The sequence below is a fragment of the Equus caballus genome, chromosome 1, assembly GCF_041296265.1.
Source record: "Equus caballus isolate H_3958 breed thoroughbred chromosome 1, TB-T2T, whole genome shotgun sequence".
In the NCBI taxonomy this organism is placed as follows: Eukaryota; Metazoa; Chordata; class Mammalia; order Perissodactyla; family Equidae; genus Equus; species Equus caballus.
This window is the reverse complement of record NC_091684.1, coordinates 115207473-115231402: the sequence shown is the minus strand read 5'-3', so window position 1 is coordinate 115231402 and position 23930 is coordinate 115207473. Positions and strand designations below refer to the sequence as shown.

The following is a 23930-nucleotide window of genomic DNA, read 5'->3' as shown; positions in this document are numbered from 1 at the left end:
AATATTTGCAAAGCATGTATCTGATGAAAGACTTTTATCCACAAGACATAAAGAACTTTTGAAATTCAATATAAAAAGAAATAACTCAATAAAAATAAATGGACCAAAGATTTGAGTAGATTTCTCACAAAGAAGATACATGGATGGCAAATAAGCACACGAAAAGATGCTCAACATCATTAGTCCTTAGAAAATAATACAGATTAAAAACCCAGTGGGCTAGTACTACACAATTAACAGAACAGTTAAAATTGAAACTGGTCGTATCAAGTGTTTGTGAGACCATGGAGCAACTAGAACTCTCATACACTGTTGGGGGCAATCTAAGATGGAACCGCCACTTTAGAAAACAGTGTGGCAGTTTCTTGTGGAGGCAGGATGAGCAGGTTGAGAGGGAGGGTGAAGGGAGAGGGTGGGCATAGGGGAGGGCGAGAAGAAAGCCTTACAAAGAAGAACAAGGAAACTTGGAGGCAACTCATCTGTTCATTATGTTGATTGTAGTGATGTCTTACATGTGTATACATGTATCACAACCTACCAAATTTTACACTTCAAATATGTGAAGGTTTTTGTACTTTAATCATATTTCAATATAGCTTTAAAAAAATATTGGAACCGAAGTTTCATCTCCTTGTTAGTCTGTGGGGGAAATCAAGCTTTTCTTTTCCTTGTATGCAGCACCTGACAATTCCGTGGTCTGAGGGTTGTAGAGTGAAGGGAAGAGTTCTTTTCTCTGAAGTGTTTTCCTTGCTCTGTATAATCTATTATCTTTAACGTGTCCCAAGTCTCACTTTATTAGTTGACGGAGCTGTTGTCCTTTTATGAGACTTTTGTGCCTTATAATTCCAGCTCTCAAGGCTAAGGCTGTCAGGTCACCAGCAATTGGCTCCCCAACCACCTGTCCCAAAGAACTTGGTTTCTACTTTAATTGAGACGTGGAGCACGTTAGGTATTTTTATTGGGTGGTGTTTGGTGAATGACAGATGCACCCTGTGATGTACTGCTGTGCACATCCTGTGTTAAAATGGGCCAATTTGTTGCTAAAACACTTAAAATGAAAAGCTCAATTTGATGAAGATATATCCTGTGCACAAAGGCTATACTGGCATTTGCTTAAATACGTATCAAGGTTCATGCGCTGAGACTAAGGACAAAGCTTATCTAAATTGTTGCATTGACAGAGCAAATGGAAGCCAAACCAGAAGCTGAAGACTTGATAGTTTTGCAGTTAGACAGAGATTAAAGGTCCAAAACTGCCCAGAGAACATTACTTACTCTAATGAGTTACTATTACTCTAATGCATTGAGATTTGTTTTCTGACATTTCAAAGTATCGATTCTATTTTAAGCTATTCCTAAACCCTTTCCTCTTTTTTCTTAATGTATCTTTATTATAATAGTGATATTTTCTTATTTTACTCACAGTACAAGAATTTTGGAGAAGGATTTGACTTTAAAAACCTAAATGAATTAAGAATAAAATAAAAGGGCAGAAACTGCTAATTTGGCTCCAGTTATCGAGATAATAAAGATCGGAAATAATATCCAAATGTTGTGAGAAGTTGGGAAATTTTAGAACTATTAGTGGCATATTTAACTAAAATGAGTTTAGGAAGCTGAATACTGGACTTAGACTGAATTAAAGTAAGTGCACAGTGGCCCAGCCAAGGAGCCCACTCAGCCGCTTTGATGTGTTGTGAACCATTCAACAATTGATCCTAATTGCTGGGGAGAGCCAAGCCGGGGTTCCAGCAGTCCTCCGTCAGTAGCCAATTCTTCCATGCTCTTTCCCTCGTGTGTATTTGTAGCTCAATAGATACTAATGTTCAATATTAATAAATGTTCACAATAAATAGTATAACCACTCTTGGCTGTTTGATCATTTATTCAGATACCCTTTTTGGAGCACCTCCTATGTGCCCAGCACTGTGCTGGGTTCTGACCATAGGATACTTTCTTCCATTTATGAAGGAATCTTATAATATAGCTTTAAAATGTATCTCCTAACAATGCGTTAGTTCAGGCTGCTATAACACAGTACCATGACTGGGTGGGTTATAAACAACAGAAACTTATTTTCTTACTGTTCTCGAGACTGGAGGTCTGAGATCAGGGTGCCAGCATGCTCACGTTCTGGTGAAGGCTTTCTTCTGGGCCACCTTCTGGTTGATCCTCATAGGCCAGAAAGAGGGCAAAGAAAGCTCTCTGAGTTCCTTTTACAAAGGCACTAATCTCATTCAGGAGGCCCTCATGACCTAATCACCTCCCAAAGGGTTCACTTCCTAACATCATCACCCTTGGGGTTAGGATTTCAACACAGGAATTTTAGGGGGACACAAAAATTCAGTCCATAACGAACGGATTATAAAGCCTCTATTTCAAGGCCAGTTGCACTGGGTACATTTTCTGAAGTTTGCATGGGTTTTTCTATATTTTTTCCATCTCCAATTCCCTCCCCGTTTAGTTTCCCCCACCCCATTGCAACTCTCATTATATGATGAACAGAACTTTTATCAAAAGACACAAGAGAGAAGAGTAGAGAGGGCTTTGGTAGTTATCATTTTGTGCCTCTAACTTTACTATGTGGGGTCTTGGTATCTGAAATACCCTCCATGAAGCATGGCCAAAGTTATCTCTTGGATCCAGGGCTGCTGGACATCTGGGTGCCAAGGAGGAGCTACCACCAGGCACCTCTACAGCCCTTGCAGTTCCTGTGACCCCCTGCTTTAGACGGATCCTACTATAGTCATTTGGTAGGGTTTAAAAGCCTGTTTCCAGGGATCAGACTATTGCAGGCCAAATCACTGGTTTAACCTGGAGCAAATCATTAACTTCTCAAGGACTCAGTTGCCTCTTCTTTGAAATGAGAATAAGAGTGACTACTTTGTAGGGTTGCTGTAAGCATTAATCTCCCGCTGTTATGATTATTATTAGTTTCCTACAATGTGCCACATACTCACTTAGGAACTGGAAGTACAAAGGAAGAGTCAGCTCCTGACGTTAGGGAGCCACAGACTAAAGGAGAGACAGACGCTAAGCAGGATAATGATGATAATACAACATGGTAGGCATGGTGAGAGAGAAAGTGACTTCCCATTGTGTCATAGGGGTTGGGAAGACCTTAGTCAAGGCAACCTAAATAGAGAAGGGTGGTGGGCTAGGAGGAGAGGTGGTTCAGGTACCCGGAAAGGCATGAGTGGAGAAGCAGTGTGTGAGGACAGAGATGATGAGTAACTTGCTGCAGAAGCAGGAGGGGCAGAAGTTGTGGCTTAACCAGGGTCTGACCTGGAGGGCCCAGGATCTGGAACTTGATTCTATTAGATGGTAGGATGGAAGGATGTTCAACGGGGAAGTGACATGGTGGTACTGACTTTTAGATGAAATGCTTTTGTGAGGTGCTACTTGAGGGAGACAAGGCAGAGAAGCCAAGGTGGGCCTGGACTAGGATAGCCATGGTAACCACAGAAAGGAGGGAGGGATAAGGGACAGATGGTAGATATCCTCTAGGAGTGAGGTGCTAAGATTTCCAAGGTTCAGTGGAGAAGATGGATGTTGATTCTTGATGTCTGCAGTCTGTATGCGTATGTGGTGGTAATGAGGGAGCCAGTAGTAGGGTGATGGCTAAAGTGTCAGATATTGCCCTTTCGGACTCAGGAAGTGCAATGTGTGGGGTGCTTGGACTAGGGGAACAGCAGTGAGGGAGAAGAGGAAATTGGGCATAACCCCTGGTTCTCCAGCTTGAGAAATTGGGAGGAGCAGAGAGGAGCAGACTGGGAGGAAAGGAAGACATGATGTGGCCGATTTTCTTTGCCCCCTGAGTCCTCCTCTTCCCCTTCCTCTGCCCTCTCCTCTTCATCTTTCTTCTCCTCTTCTTCCCTCTGGCTCTGAGCAGGCACCAGTCTGTTCAGCTGGTGCTAACTGGGCTGCAAGGAAATCCATGTGCTTCTGGAACTGGAAACAACTATGGCAGGCAATTGGGAAGAAGGATTGCTGAGCCATTGCTCTTGAACTCCTGGGCATATTGTGTTTTTGTCCACTGGTGATGGGCCATGCCCTCTGGGGTGAGGACAGTGCCTTCTGCTGGAAACAACACTGGGATACTGACCAGCATCCACACTCATGAGTCCTGAGGAGCCCTCTGAATTCTTCCCGTTTTCCTCATTTTGTTCTCCTTGACATCCCATGCTCAGCTTCTTGGATGGATTAATATTCTGTCTAACATCCTGCCTAAATGACTTTGTTTGAAGGAGGCTGCATTTCCATAACGGGCTGAAACCTAAGGGTATTTAGTAGCTCAGTAGAAGGTGAAAGGTGCTGAATTTTTAATCAAGGGATTTTTTCTTTCATTTTCCACATCACCAGGTGTAATCCTCCTTCTGCCTTTCCTTTTATCAGACATTCACAGCGCCAGGTGGTGCTTCAACTAATGCGTGGTGTCGCTCAGGTCTGATTGAAAATGTGCAGTGTGGAGCCTGCAGTGTTGGCCCCAAATGTCCTCAGAATGGTTAAGCCAAGAGATCGACTAGAGTATGCAAAGGGTGTAGGTGCAGGCTTGAAAATATCAGATTGGGTGATTATCCTGGGCTTGGCTTTGAGAGGCGAGCTCCATAGCTTGTATAAAATACGCATGACACAACTACTGAGCTTTTCTCCAGAGGTTTAAACACAGTGCCAGGTGCCAATATGCCCTTTGCTTCCTTTCACAAGCATTTCTTTGTGAATAAAGTCATTATTTACTGCAGGAAGGGGGAGTCACAAACCTTTAAGCATCAAAATATGCTGATGCCACCTCCATCTTGAAAACAACAACCTAAATCAAGGTTTCTTGACCTATTTACTCAGCTAGCTACCATCCCTCTTCTCTGCCCCCACTTAGAGCAAAATTTCTCAGGTGAGTTGTCTTCACCCTCGGTCCCCGATCCCTTGCCTCCTGTTCTTCCTCACAGCCACTCCAGCCATGCTCTGTCCCCATACTCCACTTGAAAAGACTCTTACCAAGGTCATGGTGACCTCCATTGCTACATCCTTTGCTCAGTTCTTAGTTCTCATCTCAGTTGACTGTGAGCAGCGTTTGTTATGTTCTCATTCACCTTCCAAGATCCCCGATACTTATTGGTTTTTCTTCAATTTCACTTCCTTAGTCTCCTTTGCTGGTCCTTTTTCTACATTCTTGTTTTTGCAATGCTAAGCTCAGGTCTTTGGCCCCGCCTCTCTCTAAACTCTGCTTGTGATCTCAATCCCTTTTATGGCTTTAAATGCTCTCTATATGCAGACAATGGGCAAATTCATATTTCCAGCCTAGATCACATTCCTGAATTCTACACTATTCTATTATGTTGGCACCATGGATCGCTTACATCTCCCTTCAAGAGAGAACTTGCCCTTCAGCTGCAAGGAGTACAGTTGGCTGCCTACCTCTAGCTTCAGCGTCATCAGGATCTACTGCATCATTTGAGCTGAGGCCATGCTCTCTGTAGCCAGTCTCCAGCCAATGACTGAAGACGGCAAGGATACCTGGGCCTGGCCATCTCTGCCCAATGTGGGAAATCTCTAACGGGCAAACCTAAGTCCAGAGCATCCAATCAGCTTGGCCAAGACTTGTCAGGTCTGCCCAGGCTGTACATCTTGCCAAATCCTGCTTATTCCCCCTTTATTTATAACAAGTCTTGTTCCCAATAAACTTTATGAGCCCTTAATGCTGTCTCAGTGTCTGTATCCTGGAGAGCCCCGCCTGACAGTAGCCAACTGCCTACAGCAGCTTTGCCAGCTTGTTAGACACAGCAACATAACATATCAAAAATCAAACTCCTGTTCTTCCCCGCTCAGCCTGCTCCACAGCATCCTTCTTCATCTCAGGGCATGGCAAGTCCATCTGTCCAGAAACTCAGCCAAGAACCTTCTCTCTTCCTCTCAAAATCCACCTCTAATCCATCAGCACATCTTGGCATCTCTACCTTCAAAACATATCCTGACTCTATTCGCGTCTCTGCCTTCCCCTGCCCGCACCTGGATTAGTGCAGTACCCCAACGGGACTGCCTGATTCTTCCCTTGCCCCCACTGCCTACTTATGCAGACTGCGTATCCTTTGAAACTTCCCCTAAAGCAGACCCAAAGATAACAATTCAGGCACACGTGAGTTATGTAAGGGTTTGGTCCCAGGAGAAGCCAATAAGGGGATGAAGAAAGCAGGGCAGGGTTGGGTGTGACTTCAGCAAAACCCCAGCCCTGGCCTGATCCTGCAGGGGTGCCCTGGAGGATCATTTATGCCCTAGAGTTTGTCCAACTTGAAGGAAAGTGTGCTGGGCACTAATTAGTTACAGGCTCCAGACCACCTGGACAGATGCAAATTCCCCGGTACTTCTTGTCCTCTGTGCTGGGGTCCAGACTACAGTAGCTCGAAGACAGGTCGTCAGAAAAGAGTCACAGGTATGGTTGTTAGAAGGAAAATCACACAGCAGCCAGGGGAGGGGTGCACAGGAGGGCCCAAGGGATTGGATGAGGCCGATGATGTCTGATTCAGAAACATAAATCAGATCATGTCACCTCTTCGATCATAACCTACAAAGGTTCACCATTTCTCGTCTAATAACCCTGACCCTTTACATTGGTCTACAAGGTCTGACGTGATCTGTCCCCTCACCCCCACTACCTGTCTGCTCTCATCTCCTACTCTCTACTACTCTCCCTCATTCTTCTCCCTCTGGCCACACTGGGCTCCTGCTGCACCATGAACACTCCAGGCATTTCCTCACCACAGGACCTTTGCACTGGTTGTTCCCTCCACTGGAACGCTCTTTCTCCAGATAACTACATCATTAAATTCTCCACTGCTTCTGAGTCTTTGCCCAAAGGTCACTTCCTCAATAAGGTGAGATCTCTTCAATCTCTTGAGCCCCCTAATTAAAACTGTAATCTGCCTACACTGTGACCCATCGTTTTCCTGACCTCTGTCACTATGATCTACTTTTTCCATAGGACTTACCATCATATGACATACTATCTAATGTACTTGCTTATTATGTCTATTGTTTATTGTGTCTCTCCTGCTGCAATGTCAGCTATAGGATGACTGTTTGGTTCACTGACGCACACCAAGCACCTAGAATAGTGCCTGGCACATAACAGGCTTCTCAATAAATAATTATTGAATCAATGCTAAAGAGTAGAATAAGGATTAGATATTCCATGCTGGGCATCCTAACAACAGCTGCCACTTAAAGTGATAAATGTTTTTAAACAGTCACATTTCTCTGTTTAATAAACTAGGACGAACATGTCACCAAGGGTGATGTCTTAAGGATGCTTTGTCATGATGCTTGGTTCTGGAGGAATGAGTTAGATGCTGGGATGGATAAAGCAAATGGCCTAGAAAAAATGAGGCTCACTATTTGATCCTAAAGGCCAATGATATGCCCATGCAAGCTGCGTGAGGGCAGAGGCTGTGTGTATTTCTTCTCTGTGTACTCAGCTCTTTTCCTGTCTGTATACTTACATGCATACAGTAGCATTCAATGAGTATGTGTTGAATGAATGAATGAGTGAACATATCATCCATTTGTCTTTTCTTCTCCTATGGCCTTCTTTTCAGCGAGGGATGGAGTATATTTGACCAGTGAGACTAGTTCTGACCTAGGTTCCAAGGTCAGTCTTGCGCCTGAGGGGGATTTCACTGCGGGTCAGTCTTGGTGTGATTCTGCTCAGTTGTGTGCTAGAACTATGCTCTTCAGGGTTATGAGGACAGAACCCTGGTCTTAGAACCAGGCTTCTCCATGAACCTTCTGGACATAGGTCTTATTCTGCTTATGTTCTTTGCCTGCGTATTACCTGCAAGAATAAAGTCAGATCCTGCTCATTCAAATGGAGCCCCCTTCTCAGTCTACAACCCAAAACATGCATACATGCAGACACACACACATCACACACATTCCTGGGAACGCCTCTGTGGAAAGCATCCAGATGGCCGCTGATGGACTTTCTTCTTGCTTGCTCTCTGTTGCCTGCCAGCCTGGTTTCTCCCAAGTGACCTATTTCTGGCCTTTGAATTGATCCTATGTTGATTGTTTTCCTGCAATGTGGCTTATTTCTGGAGATTTTAGTTTTCGGTTCTTTCTCTGGCTGAACATTCCCTCATTACCAGCTTCTATAGCTCATTCCCCAACCTCTATCTCTATGTTACATACAAAGCGGATATTATTTTAGCTTTTAATTCGATCTACCTTGTCCTGCTATAATTAACTCCTTCTCATCTGGCCAGGCAACCCTGTCATAAAGTGAGCTATATATTAGCGAAACCCAGATGTAACTTAAAAGTCCATCATCAAATTTGTGTAGATCCAATGACTCGTAGAGACAGATTTACCTGTGTTAAAATATCCATGGGGTGACTTGCTTCCGGCTCTGGAGCCCACCACCATTTTTTCATCGTGAATATCTCTAGACTCACCATTGACTTCCTGCTTTAGAATTTGACAGACTTGGCATCTGTGATGAACGCAATCAGGAATTCTGGAGCTCACAGTCCCCTTTGATCAGAGCTTCCGGTGGCATTCCCCTGTGTGCTGCATCAGTGGATTCCACATCTATTTCAGGACTGTCGTCGTTTGGTAGGACCGCTCCCTTCCAAGAATGTTGTTGGTGCAGCACATACAGATGAGGACACCTGCCATCTGCATTTCAGGAAAATGGATCATGAGAAAGAAAGATGCTGTTTAAGCTAAGGATTTGCAATTTCATCAAACTGCTTTGCAATGAGTGCTTTGCATTTTTAAAAGGCTTTATTAACAATAGAATCACTGAAATATCCCCGTAGTAAAGAAGACAGGCTAGACTGGCTTGTGTGTACATTATAAATACAGCTATTATTGAATTCAGATTTATTACAGCTAACATTTCTCTTTTGGTTCCATCATAAGGAAAGAAAATACCGGAGTCATGGGATATTGGTATAGGTAAGGCCCTAAGAGATCATTGTTCAGGAGCTTTCAAATTGTGTGTCTGGCATTCCAGAATTCTCATCAGTACCTCCAGGGGTAGGACAGAGCAGGATACAGAGGGCTGAAATTTGGGACACAATGGTTAAATCGCCTAGGCTTTTGGTAAACAGGTTCTTTTTTGCCTGTTGTACATGTTAGTGTTTATACAAGATTTCCTTTGAATAAAAAGACCATTATTTTTAATATACTTTATTTTTTAGAGAAGTTTTACATTTACAGAAAAATTGTATCGAAAGTACAGGGTTCCCATCAACACTCTCACCATCCCCAGATGATTTCTCCTATTCTCGACGTCTTGCACTAGTATGGTACATTACAATTGATGAACCAATATTGATACTAATTATTATTAAGTCCATAGTTTACATTGGGTTCACTCTTTGTGTTGCACGTTCTATGGGTTTTGACAAATGTATAAGGACATGAATACACCGTTACAGTATCGTACAGAAGAGTTTCATGGCCCTAAAAAATATCCCGTTCTCCACTTATTCATCCCTCCCCTAATAAACTTGGCAACCACTGACCTTTTTACTAACTCTATTACTTTGTGTTCTCCAGAATGTCATATAGTTGGCATCACAAAGTATACAGCCTTTTCAGGTGGCTTCTTCTACTTAGAAACATGCATTTAAGATTCCTACGTGTCTTTTCACGATAATTAATTTCCCTTTATTGTTGAATAATACTCAATTGAATGGATGTACCAGTTGGTTTATCGATTCATCTATTGAAGAACTTCCTGGCTGATTCCAGTTTTTGGCAATTATAAATATTTTCTCCCATTCTGTGGCTTATATTTTCATTCTCTTAACAGCATCTTTTGCAGAGCAGAAGTTATTATTTTGAATCCAACTTATCAATTTTTTCTCTCATGGATCATCTTTTTGGTGTCGTATTTAAAAAGTCATTGCCAAACTCAAGGCCACTTGGATTTTCTCTGTTGTCATCATCTAGGGGTTTTATAGTTTTGTCTTTTACATTTAGATCTATGATATGTTCTCAGTTAATTTTTGTGAAAAATGTAATATCTGTATCCTGATTAATTTTTTGTGTGTGAATGTCCAGTTGTTCCCGCCCCATTTGTTGAAAAGACTATCCTCTCTCCATTGAATTGCCTTTGCTCCTTTGTCAAAGATCAATTCACTACATTTATCTAGGTCTGTTTATGGTCTCACTCTTCTGTTCCATTGATCTGTTTGTCTATTGTTTCACACTGTCTTGATCACTGTGGCTTTATAGTAAGCCTTGAAGTTGGGTTGTGTCAGTCTTCTGACTTTGTTCATCTTCAGCGTTATGTTCACTATTCTACTATCTATTTCTATTCTATCCAATGCTATATTATCTGTTTCTCCTTGCATGAGTTTTGGTAGATTGTACCTTTCAAGGAATTGGTTCAGTTCATCTAAGCTATCAAATTCGTAGGCATGCAGTAATTTATAATATTTCTTTATTATCTTTCTAGTGTCACTGATCTATAGTGGTTGACCCTCTCTCATTTCTGATATTAGTAATTAGTGTGAGAGAATTCTTTTCTTCTTGTGTAGCCTGGCTAGAGGTTTATCAATTTTATTCATCTTTTCAAAGAACCAGCATATGATTTCATTAACTTTTTCATTAATTTCCTGTTTTCAGTTTCATTGATTTTTGCTCTAATTTTTGTTGTTTCTCTTATTTTGGATTTAATGTGCACTTCTTTGTCTAGTTTCTTAAGATAAAAGCTTAGATTATTGATTGTATATCTTTTCTTCTTTTCTAATATATGCATTCGATGCTATAAATTTATCTTTAAGCACTGTTTGCTGCATCCCACACATTTTGATCAGTTATATTTTCATTTTCATTTGGTTAAAAAATGTTTTAATTTCCCTTGAGACTTCTTCTTTGACCCATATGTTATTTAAAAATGTGTTGCTTAATATTTATTTTCAGATTGTTCAATGTTAGTGTGTATTTAATCTTTATTTCTTCATATGGCTTCACATTACTGTCTATTGTCCTTTCATTTTGACTGGCAGGGCTCCTATAAGCATTTGTTACCTTTGCAGGGCAGGTCTAATACTAACAAACTCCCTCAGCTTTTGTTTATCTGGGAAATGTCTTAATTTCTCCTTCACTGTTGAGGGCCAGTTTGGTTGGATATAGGATTCTTGGTTGATCATGTATCTCTTTTAGCATTTCGAACATTTTGGCCCACTGCCTTCTAGCTTCTGAAGTTTCTAATGAGAAATCTTTCGGTAATCTTATTGAGGATCCCTTGTATTTGATGTGCTGCATTTATCTTGCTGCTTCCAAGACTTTCTTTGTCTTTTGCTTTCAAAAGTTTGATTATAGTATGTCTAAGGGTGAGTGCCTTTGAGTTATCTTATTGCAGTTTATTGAGCTTCTTCAATGCTTATATTTATGTCTTTCAGATAGTTTGAGAAGTGTTCAGGCAATATTTCTTCAGACAGTCTCTCTGCTCCTTTCTCTCTCTCTTCTTCGGGGACTTTTACAGTGTATATGTTGGTCTTCCTGATGGTGTCCCACAGTTCCCTTAGGCTCTATTCATTTTTATTGAATCTTTTTGGCTTTATGTTTCTCAGACTCCATAATTTCCATTTTCCTATCTTCAAGTTTGCTGATTCTTTTGTCTGCTTCCTCAAATGTGTCATTGATTGTCTCTGGTGAATTTTTCATTTCAGTTACTACACTTTTAAGTTCCACAATTACTTTTTGCTTTCTTTTTAGGTTTTCTCTCTTTATCAATATTTTCAGTTGTTCATACATCACTTTCTTGACTTTATTCACATTTTCCTTCAGTTTTCTGAGCATCTTTAAGGCAGTCGTTTTAAAGTCTTTGTCCAATAGATCCACCATCAGGTCTTTTTCAGGGACAGTTTTTGTTGATTTACTTTTCCCTTTGAATAGACCATTCTTTCATCTTTCTTTGTATGCTTTATGTTTTTTTGTTGAAAACTGGATATTGGAAATAATGTGGTAACTCTGGAAATCGCATTCTCCTCCTTCTCCAAGGATTTCCTTTTTTTGTTTTGTTTATTGTTTTCGTTTTTTAATTGTTGTAGGCTGTCTCTGTGCTGAAGATCGGCCTAAGATACAAATTTAAGTAAGATCTTCTCAGGTCATTTCTAAGCTGGTGCTTTCTCCTGACATGTGTGGTAACTTTCTAATTTCTTCTATATACGCAGTTACTTTTGAATGTCCTAATCTGTAATGTCTGGCTCCCAAAAGGGGAAAAAGAAAAAAGTGAAAGGAAGAAAATAGGGGTGCTAGCACTTTAAATCCTCTGGAAATCACTTCAGCTGGCAGTGGGTGCTTGTAACAATGGGAGGAGGTGCAACAGCAGTGGCTGCCCACCTCTTTGTCTGTACCTCTGAAATTAGAAATGGTAATTAGTGATCAGAGCACAGATTCCTAATATTTTGAGAACAGGGTCCTTTATGGCCACTTTGGCTCCAAAAAGCCACTTGAAAGCTGCTCTAGTAACATGTGTACAGCTCCCTGCCACAGAGTGAGGGAGTGGGCAATGGGTAACCACTGCTGAGCTAAAAGCTGAAAATGACCAAAATTAACCATAATTTACGATCCAAGTCTTCCCTTGGAAGTTTCTAGCCTGTAATATAGTCTATAATTCTAAAGTAGTTACACTAGACAGATTCTGACAGTGCAGTCTAGGTGGGAAGATAGTTTCATGGTGCTTCTTACTACAGATTCAAAACAATCCCAGACAAAATTATAACAGTTTTCTTTTTGCAACAATAGAAAAGCCAATCTTCAAATTCAAGTGGAATTTAAGGGGCCCTTAATAGCCAAAACAATCTTGAAAATGAGGAGAAAAGTTGGAGGAGTCACACATTCTGAATTCAAAACTTACTACAAAGCTATAATAATTAAGACATTGTGGTACTGGCATAAGGATAGACAGATGAATGGGTGAACCAAATGTGGTATATACATACAATGGGATATTATTCAGCTGGGAAAATGAATGATATTCTGATACATGTCACAACATGGATGAATTTTGAAAACATTATGCTAAGTGAAATAAGCCAGACACAAAAATACAATTATTGCATGATTCCACCTATGTGAAATATCTAGACGATGCAAACTCATAGATACATAAAGCAGATTAAAATTTACTAGGAGCTGGGGGAGGAGAGAATGCTAAGTTATTGCTTAATGGACACAGAATTTCTGTCTGGAATGATGAAAAAGTTTTGTAAATAGTGGTGATGGTCACACAACATTGTGAATGTAATTAATGACACTGAATTGTACACTTTCCCCTCCTCCTCTTTCTTCTCTACCTCTTCCCCTTCTTTTTCTTCCTCTCCTTCTCCTCATCCCCCTTTTCCTCCTCCTTCTTTCTGTCTTCCTCCATCATCTTCCAACAGCTTTATTGAGTTTTTTTAATATTATAAAATTCATTCATTTCAAGTGTACAATTCAGTGATTTTTAGTAACTTTACCAAGTGATGCAATAATCATTATAAGTTTTAGAATAGTTTCATTCCCCCCAAATGATCCCTCATACCCTTTTACAGTTACCCCCCACACCTGCCCAATTCCTGCCCCAAGTCCCAGGAAGCCACCAAAAATATATTTCCTCTCTATATAGCCTTTCCTTTTCTGGGCATTTGAAATGATATTATAAATGGTGGTCTCTTGTGTTTAACTTCTTTCACCTTGGATAATCTTTATGATGTTGGTCCATGACATAGCATGTGTCAGTACTACTTAATACTGTTCCATTACAAGAGCTATATTACATTTTATCTATCCCCTCCCCTGTTGATGGACATTTAGATTGTTTCCATTTTCGGCTATTATAAATAATGCTGCTATAAAGATTTGTGTGCAAGTTTCTGTTGTGCATATGTTTTCACTTCTCTTGGGTATATATATAGAAGTAGAATTGCTGGGTCATATATGAAAGTTTTGTGTTTAAGTTTTTGAGACACTGCCAAATTGTTTTACAATTTAGCTGCATCATTTTACAATTCCATCAGCAGTGTATCAAGTTCTGGTTTTCCCACATCCTTGCCAACATATGTTATTACCTCTTTTATTCATTATAACATTCTAGTATGTGTGAAGTGGTAATTCATTGTGGTTTTAATTTGCATTTCTCTAATAACTAATATTATCGAACATCTTTCTGTGTGGTTCGTAAGCATTTATGTATCTTTGGTTAAATGTCTGTTCAAATGTTTGTCTACTTGTTGATTCTGTTGTTTGTCTTATTACTGAGTTGTAGGTATCCTTTTAAGTGGATGTAAGTCTTTCACTAGGTATGAGTTTTGCCAATATTTCTGACTAGTCTTATGGGAAGTTTTTGGAGTCTACTGAAGGTGGGCTAACTTTGGGAGGAGCCCTAGAACACAGGGCTCCACACGCTATGGCACCCACGGTTCTTTTCTCACAAACAGCACTTCTTCTAGTAAGGTCTGGTTATGTGACAAGTCAAGCTGTTTATATTGTCGAATGGATCCAGCCAGTGTCTCTTGGATGCCAGGACACCGTGCTCACATTGTTCCTGGCTAGACTGGGAGGTGGGGGGAGGAGGGAAATGGCTTTTTCTATCAACTGGCAACAAAACAAGCTCTCAGAGAAATCTTCCAGCTGGTTACAAATAATTTTGATAATTCAGGAAAAAATGGCTTTGAATATACATACAATATTTATTTCTTATTGGTATTTTACTGAAATCTCCTGAAGTACGCAGCCTGTAGGCATACAGAGCACCAGTGTGCAGGCCTGCTTGCTATCCGCTTCCTTCAGAACAGGCCTTCAACATCTGTCAGACAATCTGCTTCAAAGTCACAACTTTCTTCATTGACTCTGACCTGATTTGAAAGCACTTATTCTTTTGTGAAAACAATATTTTTCAACGTGTGAAAAATGAGCATAGAATCAACTGTTTGAAGTAAAAAACAATCCACCCTGGCTTTTGGAATATGCACAAATATGGGTGTTGACACAAAGCTTGGAACTCTTCTGGTACTAATGTGATCCTCATTGCCTTTTCTGAGTATGTAGCTACCCAGAGACTGATGGACGGGTTCTCCACAGTGTTCTTCTCTTTCTCCCTTTGTGTCAGTTTGCCACCTAAAACAATTAAAATGAATAGCCTCCTAAATGTGATTAGCATCCTGATACAAACAGCATCTAAATTTCTACCGAAATTACAAGCCAGGTGCATTACTTTCTCACTTTTCTCAATCTACTTCCTTACTTAACTTTGACCATCTCTCTTCTCAGTGGGAACGTTCCACAGAAAAATATATAGGGGGCTAAAGTTTCAGAGAAATCTTGTGGAATTCAATGAGATGAGCCATGCAAAACTGTAGCTCTTCAGGGAAAATCTAGGCTATTAAAATGCATTAGGCCAGTACAATTCTATTCCATTCATAAAATTTCCATTGTCTTGCGTGAAATTTATGGAGTCTCACTTCTTTCCTCAGCAGCAAAAACCTATTTTGGAGTGGGGAAGAAGGCAAGTGCCCCAGCAACATACTCATGTAAAATCCCCACATTCCAGAAAGGGAAAAAAGGTTATAATTGTTGAAATCACAATCACATTGTTAAATGTATATGAAAACAATTACGTATGTTGTGACATATAATTCCTGTTGCTGTTTTTGTTGCTCTTGGTCAGTAGAGGGCCTTCATTTTACATAAAGTTAGAAAATATAAACAAAGACACAATCAGCAGAACGATCTACTCCTGCTCAAATTACCAACACACACCACCCCCTTCCCTTGTGGCCCTCCCATTTCTCTTTTTTTTTTTTTTTTAAGCATTGATCTACAACTAGTACCCTCAGAATTCCCTTGAAACAAGATTCTCGTGAAAATCAAATCAAGATGGAACAGAAAAAAAATGGTAGAGATTATTCATACTTCTGGCCTGAATTCTTTTAGGTATTTGGCATTTCTCTTCTTAAAAGAGCTCAAAATTGCTTCTGAATATTGATTTGCACCAACAATACCCATGTGAAGAATAGTGGAGGTAACGAATCACTCAGTGTTAGATCCAGGAATACTGAGTCATAGAAAAAAACACAATTGTACCTTACCTTAACTGTGGATTCTCAAGAAGTTTTTTATTATGCTTTAGTAAACTGAATCATTTTAAATACACTAAGAGGTCTGTATGTTTAGGAGCACGTTACAGCGGATTATAGAAAGTGATCAAGCACAGTATTTCAGGGTTGCTTAGTGTTCTGATTGATTTGTTCTGTGAGTCTGGAATTTAGAATGTGTCTCTTGGATTTATAAGATGGCTGCTCCTTTCTGTGCTACAGGGGATGACTTCACACCCATGGTGGAGGTGTGGGGGGCAAATAATGAGGGAATAATGGGCTTCGAGGTCTCATGACTTGGGAGTCATCTGCTGGCCCCTTGTCCTCTCCAGCTGATGATCCACGGGGAACTAGACCCAATAAGTGATCAAAGAGAAAGTGTCATCATCCTGAAATCTTCCTTAGGCTGAGCCCTTGCTGGAGACCAACCAAGCTGAGATCAGGATCTGATAAACATCTCAAAGCAGGGCCAAGTTTTGACTTTATGGATCGAACATATTCCCTTGTGCTGTGCTCTGGGGAGGGTAAGTTCTCACATTCTGGGGCTTTTGGGGTGCTGTATGTCTATCTGTATCTAAATCTATGTTATCATCTACATGTCTGTCTGCTCCCTCTTATCTGACACCTGTTTCCTCAATCTCCCCAGTCTTTCTCTCAAAATCCTCTTTACTCATTACTCTCAACTTCCCGCTATCAGTCATCTCCACTCCTCCTCCTAAGAGAAAGGAGTCGTAAATCCCTGGCCCCTTCATATAGCTTAAAAACCCTAGCAGTTCAGAATTTGGACACAGGCTAATACATATTTTCCTATACCCAGATTTTTCTGGCACTAGATAGGACAAGGATGGGTTTAAGGAAATGGTTATGCTCTGATTCTGGTTCTGTTTATTTACTAGAGAGATCTGTAGCTGGTTGACCTAAGATCTTGTCAGATTTATTTTCTTCCTGGGAAAACAGTCTAGTCTCTTGAGGAAGTCCTGTGACTTGATTAACATAATTTTGAACAAACTCCTTATAAAATCACTTCTTGGGAAATAGTTACTGAGCATTTGTTTCCTTTCTGAGTTTATTTATTCGACCAGAGGCCCCCATGTTGCAGAAAACAGCTCTTACCTGTCCAGAGTGGATGGATTCTCACTCGTAACAAAATGTCCACGTAACTGGTGTGGGGAGCTGGAGAAGAGTTCTCAGTTTGTCCTTTCCTATATGTGATGCTATGGCCCCCTTCAACTCCTTAGAGTATAACAGGCCATTTTGTTTTAAAGTTTCAAATTGGCCCCTTGTGAACCCCCAAGTGCAGATGAGCAGGAACTTGAGCTTCTCCAGGGATCAACCATTTGTTTAAGAAGTCAAGGACTTAATCTACAGAGACCAGTCCTGTTTGTGGTCCTTTGTCAGAATAAGCGCAGAATCTAATCAGTTTGCTGTCAGGGCCCTATTGTCCTAGATCCTGGTTGCCATTGTTTTGGGGCTGTGAGGAAGGCATTGGTGATGCAGATAGCTGCAAAAGACACAGGGTTCTTTGTGAGCAAGTGGCCCCGTCTCTTTAGTGTCCTGCTTGGCCAGGGATGTGACATCTTGGGCTCCTCTGGTTACAGCCCTTCAGGTGATATTTATTATGCTAAGCCACCCCTTTGGGCATTGTTGGTCGACCACTCACCCTCATTTCATTCCTCTTTTGCTATGCTCTAGCATCCTTTCTTTTCTATTCCTAGAACCTGTAAGACTTATTGGCTCCTTAGAATATTTGCACAAATGATTCCTCTGCCTGGAAAGATTTTACCCCTCATATTTGTATTGCTGGCTCATTGTCACTGAGATCCCTAATGTCATGCATGGCAGAACTCTACTTTAATTCTCTGCGTTTATCACCATCTAACTTGTGTGTTTGCTGGTTTGTTATTTTCTACCTACTTCTCCCAGTAGAAGGTAAGCTCCTTGGGAGTCCAGACATAATGTGTCTTTTAAAATTCTGTATTCTCAGTTCATAGAACAGTGGTTGGTATACAATAGTAATTATTAGCCATTTTTAAAAACCAACTGGAAATGAAGAGAAGGGGCAGAAAATTTATGGAATTATATTTATAGGAGAATAATTTTTTGTAATTTCTCTAAATAAATATTCTTGTCTTCCTCCATTCCTCTGCTCCCTCTCTCCTGCTCTCTCTCCTTCTTTCCTGTCTTATTTTTCTTAACTTGGTCTTTATATGTACACTGTTTAAACATGGAGGCAGGTAGACCCCAGAGAATAACATGGAAAAGCTAGGCATTGTGATTCATGGTTCTTTGCCTATTCATTCTAAACCAACCTCAACAAATTCATAAAGAGTTACTTACAATGTTGTCATCTCGTTGTAGATTATATATTTTAGATTAATCAAATATAGATAGTTAACAAAGGCAGATAGTTCTACATGTCTTATAATGCAAGATGTCTATTTATTCTGATATTTATCTCTGTATTTCCAAATAAGATTATATTTTTATATATTAATTTTAAAAATTTTATATACCATCTAATAGCACCCAGCTCTGAAAGATTAGTATTTGGTTCTCTTTCACTTTTCTTCTCTCTCCCTTATGTTTGCCTCTTCCATCCTCCTAATATTGCTAAATCAATATTAAGTGTTTACATTATTATGCCTTTGAAATATTATTCACAGACAAGCTACCTACAGTTCCATGATTACAAACACTCTCTTGTGCAACTTTTGGTTTTCCTGTGAGTTAGAAATTGCATTATTTCTTATTTGTTTAATTTTCTATGCACCTATCATTCGTTTGTTCTTAATTTTCTGACAAGGCTGTAAAGCTCCTCTCAATAAGATCCAAACACATCCAATAATATAATCTACCAATTCCTTTTTTTTATTTTTCCCTTGAAAACCTCCTTTCATCTTCCTGCTCCATACTGGGAAGCTTGTACTCTAAGCCAGGGATCTACAAACTTTTTCTGTAAATGACATGATAGTAAATATTTTAGACTTTTGTTGTACTCAACTCTGTTGTTATAGCAAAAAACCAGCTCTGAGCAATCCATAAATGAATGGGCACAGCTGTGTTCCAATAAAACTTTATTTACACAAACAGACTGCCATCCTGCTACCATAGTTTGTTGACCCCTGCCCTAGGCCTGCTTTCCAGCTATCATCCTGGGTCTTTTTTCCTCATCATCCTGTAAAGTCCATTCATGTCTCTGTTGTATTGAATCCTCTGTTTCTGGAGCTTATTTCTTCCTAGTTCTTGGTTTCTTTCTTTCTTTCTTTTTTTTTTTTTTTTTTGATGAAACATCTTTTAGTAGTTTTCTGATAAAAGTTGCATAAGAAATATTATTTTGAGACATTGGTTGAATTAAAATGTCTATATTTTCCTCCCCCACTTGCTTGATGATTTGTCTGGGTATAGAATTTTAGGTTGGAATTCAGTTGCTCACAATATGCAAAGGCATGTTCCGTGGTATTCTAGTTTCCATTGCTCATTTTAAGAAGTCTGATACCATTATGATTCCTAATTCTTTGACACTGGCTTGAGTTTTCAATCTTCTTTTTTTCCTTCTTTTCTACAAGATGTTTCAGATATGCTAAATGCTACAGGTAACGATATGAAACTACCCATGTCCCCACAACCTAGCTTAAAGAAACACAGTGGAACACAGTACACAAATTGAAATTCCGTGACCACCACTTCCCAATCTCATTTCCCTGTTTTCTTTGCAAAGATAATCATAATTGGTGTTTAAATTTTCCATGCTTTTTTACTTTTATTGCATAAGAATGTGTCCATAAACAATACATTGTCCTGATTTGTATGTATTTTAACTTCATATAAATGATATAATGTTATATATTCTGTGCTGAAATTTGCTTTTTTTCTCATTATATTTATAAGATTTATCTGTGCAGACACAGGTAGTTCCACTTAATTCTTTTTTTCTTATAATTGAAAGACATGTTTCCATCAAAGTGGCCCCCCACATAGCTATTATAATGAATGAACCTACATTAAGGTCCATTATTATGACATTTTAGAATGCTAGATACAGGATCCTAGAAGCTTCCAGAGAGAAAAATGAGCTCACTTGGCCTGCTGGACATTTATTTGTTCTTAAATCCATTCCTGCTCTTCCATGCTTCGGGGGCTAAACGCCCGCAAACTACATTTCTTAGTCTTGACAACTGGGTTCTAATTATGTTCTGCATTAGAAGACAGTGGCACAAGATTGGAAGGTGAAAGGGAGAAAATAGCCATACTGCTTCCAGCAACAGCTGCAACAGCACATCTTCACGCCCGGGCACAAGCCACTTGGTCCCTCTAGTGACCGAGGGAAAGTGCAGCTGCAGCGGCCCAGCCCCGGGTGATGGTGGCTTCCTCATCTGCATAGCACTCTAGGGCCTCCCTTCTCTCTTCTGTCTCCTTGGTGACCAATTCCCTGTTTTCAATACAGCTCTGCTTTGTGACTTTTCCCTGACTGATCCGCTTTATTTCTGTCGTATAACTGATGAGCACTTCTAAAAATCCTCCTACCAGAAGCACCTAGAGCCTGGATGAAATATAAAAAGACTTCTTTTTAAATGCTTCGTTCCAAAAGAAATGGAGAGTAAATACAGCCCCAGAATAAAATGGAAAATGAAATTTTAAAAAATATGAAGAAACCAAGTATTGGCATTTGGAATAACTGAGCCAATGTTACTTATTGGAGGGAGTATTAGTTGGTATGCTACTGTGGACAGCAGTTAGTGGTGGCTGGAAAAGTTGAAGGTGAGGGTTCCCCAGGACCCGGCAATTCTACTTCTAGATGTACACAGCCTAGGGAAGGTCTCTCATACATGGCCGAGGAGAAATGTTCAATGAAGATCATAGCAGTGTTGTTTAAAATAGTGCAAACTGGTGCATTTATCAACAGGACAACTGATAAATAAATCGTGTAGAGCAAAAATATGGAGGACAATACAAAATTAAAATTAATGAATATGGTATGTGTCAACACTGGTAAGTCTCAAAATCATGATCTTGAGTGGAAAAAAAAGCTGTTTGTGAAAGCTTGTGATTATTGTATCTTTCTACAAAATTTTAAAACATGCAAAATATTGCCGTATGTTTTGTATGAATATATGGGTATGTAGTGAAAGTGGGAATACATGTGAAAACAGGTATACAAATAATAAATACCAAATTCAGGATATTGATTAGCTCTGTGGAGGAGCAAGAAGAATTGGGTAGGTTAGAGGTACACAGGGAGAAACAACTGATTCGGTAATGTTTTGTTTATTAAAAAAAAAAGAAAAAATCTAAAACAAATACAGCAAAACTGATTTAGTAAAGCTGGAGAGATGGGGGCTATGTGGGTGTTTATTTTCTCTGCTTTTCCAAATATTTAAGTAAGAAATATAAAGTTATTAGACCTGAGAATTTACTCCAATTAAGATATTTTGAGATTAAAATTAGTAATGTATATTTTCATCTTAAATTAAAAAGTTGTGAAGTAATTTGAGATTATTTTAATTTATTGAATGAGATTTGTGTCCCTAAAATCTTACCATTGAGTTTAGCTTCAATTTCAGTGTTTGAAAATGTTCGAGATGTAGAAGGTTATGCTCAGCGCTAACATTCTCGGAGCCTGGGATGAGAGGACACATGGAGTCACACACTGAATGGCTAAGTATTTACAATTATCACTCATGCTAAAAAAACTTTTAAATAAAATTATATTGTAGCTATACCTTCGTTTATTGTTGTTGGTGCTGTCGAGTCGTCAGTCATGGCTCCTCATGACCCTGTGTACAGCAGAACAGAATCCTGCCTGGTCTTTTTGTACTATCCTTTGACCTTCCAACACTCTATCAGATAATACTCCGCTGCTATTCAAAGGATTTTCATGGCCAATTTTTTTGGAAGTGGGTGGCCGGATCCTTCTTCTGAGTCTATCTTAGTCTGTAAACTCCACTGAAACCTGTCCACCAGGGGTAACACTGATGGTACTTGAAATCCCAGTAACATAGCTTTCAGCATCATAGCACCACGCAGCCACTACAGTATGACAACCCACAGATGGGTGGTGTGGTGCCCCGACTGGGAAATAAACTCCCAGCAGTGGCAGTGAGAGCACTGAATCTTAGCCACTAGACCCCCAGGGCTGGCTCTATACCATCATGGTGACAAATAATGTATTTTTATATGCATAAATATTTGTGAAATATTAAAAGTGACTTTAGTCACCTTTAGTTACTAATTACTGTTACATATGTCTGGGTATTCAGTGTGATGAGGGTGGCAATATTTGGATGTAAGTGACAAAATAAAGACATAATTCATAAATCAATAAATTATTTTTCTTGCCATAATTTCAGCAAAATCTCTAATTTTATAATAAAAATTGTCACATAATTTATGATCTGTTGCAATAATGACCCACAAGCTTGAAAAATAAAAATAATCATATTCGAAGTGAACAAATTTTATTATATTTTAGTCAAAAATACAATTAAAATTAACACAAAAACCTGAAAAAATAAAAAAGTTCTTTCCTTCTAAAATATCTTAAGATTTCTACTAAAAATAAAAGAAAAATGCAAATCGTATGATCAAAATTTTAAAATTATATAAATGGAATGTTTTTTTACTTTTTGAAAAGTGAATTAAATCTGATTAAATTTTTTATAAAAATAAAACTTTTCTCAATTCCAGCGCTCAAGGCTCTTCTCTTTGCCAACATCCAAAGAGGGCTCACACTTCACTTATAGTTAATCAGTACCCACAGCCATTCAAATTTAAGCTTAATACAAATTTGTTTAATGCTGCAAAATGGTCCTCAGCACCAAGGGCAACTGTTGTGAACACCCTGTTAATTTGTCCCAAATTCACTCCAGGAACACAAATTGGAGCAGGAAGAGAAGTTGAAAACCGGGAGCTGGGCCCTGTAGGGAAAGAGCGTGCAAAACTGTTGCATTCATTTTAGCTGAGAATAAAATACTAACGAGTTAATTAATTTGTTTTCATCTTCCTAAGTCCTTTTCGCCACTCCCACCCCACGTCACTGTCAAGCGTGTGCATCCTCTGTGACGGCACTTCACGGCCTGCACACCTGGGACCAGTCCGTTTTGTGAAGGAACAGAGGACAAGTGGCTTGGCCTCCAGAGACGTTAGTTACCAGCAGCGACTTTCAGGTGACAGGTCATGCTGTACCCAATCCCAAGTGACAGAGGCACCTGTGTGTTCTTTAATAAACATATTTCTTTGTGTATGTGATTTGTTGGTCTAAAGTGTGGGGCCCAATGATGGGGCTCCCCCTTTCCAGAGTCTGGAGGTGGTGTTGTTAAAAGTAACTTAAGATCAGCAAAATTCAGTCTATTTGATTTCCAAAAGTCTTAGAAAATGAATCACAAGTCTTGATCTGGTCCATCCATCTGGTATATCCTTGCAAATGAAGAAAATAAAAATACTCCGTCAATTTTTAAAAATTAAAATGAAGTGAATGTTGAAATAATAACGGATAGCCTTTTCCCAAAAGATTATTTTTTTAATCCTATTTTTGTATTTAAGGTGGTCTCAAATGATAACAGCAGTGCGTGATGCCTCAAGGACTCTTATAAGGGCCTGGATGTACCATCTCATTTAGCTCTTGGACCATCCCTGTGACGTTGTTGTCCTTTTGGGTCCAGTGGTTTTGCTGCTCATGGTCAGTAGAACCAAAATTCAAACCAGAGCTGTGCAATTTCAAAGCCCTTTCTCTCAACCACTGTCACGTTGTGGGTCCTTGAGAATACATAATTTTTATTGTAAAACATTGTGAATGTACTGAATGTCACTGACTTGTACACTTTAAAATGGTTAATTTTATGTTATGTG

The 23930-nt window shown here is 39.5% G+C and overlaps 2 long non-coding RNA genes across 2 annotated transcripts; one reads left to right on the top strand and one right to left on the bottom strand.

Moving 5' to 3' along the window:
• Positions 1-2084: 2084 nt before the first annotated feature.
• LOC111775376 (uncharacterized) lies at positions 2085-16237 on the bottom strand. Its single transcript, XR_002811025.2, has 3 exons — positions 16080-16237; positions 8445-8667; positions 2085-2172 (listed from the first exon to the last, which is right to left on the bottom strand). It is a non-coding gene; the product is annotated as an uncharacterized lncRNA (long non-coding RNA).
• Positions 16238-16385: 148 nt separating this feature from the next.
• Positions 16386-23325, top strand: LOC111775375 (uncharacterized). The gene is made up of 3 exons (XR_002811024.2): positions 16386-16609; positions 21647-21744; positions 23091-23325. It is a non-coding gene; the product is annotated as an uncharacterized lncRNA (long non-coding RNA).
• Positions 23326-23930: the final 605 nt, after the last annotated feature.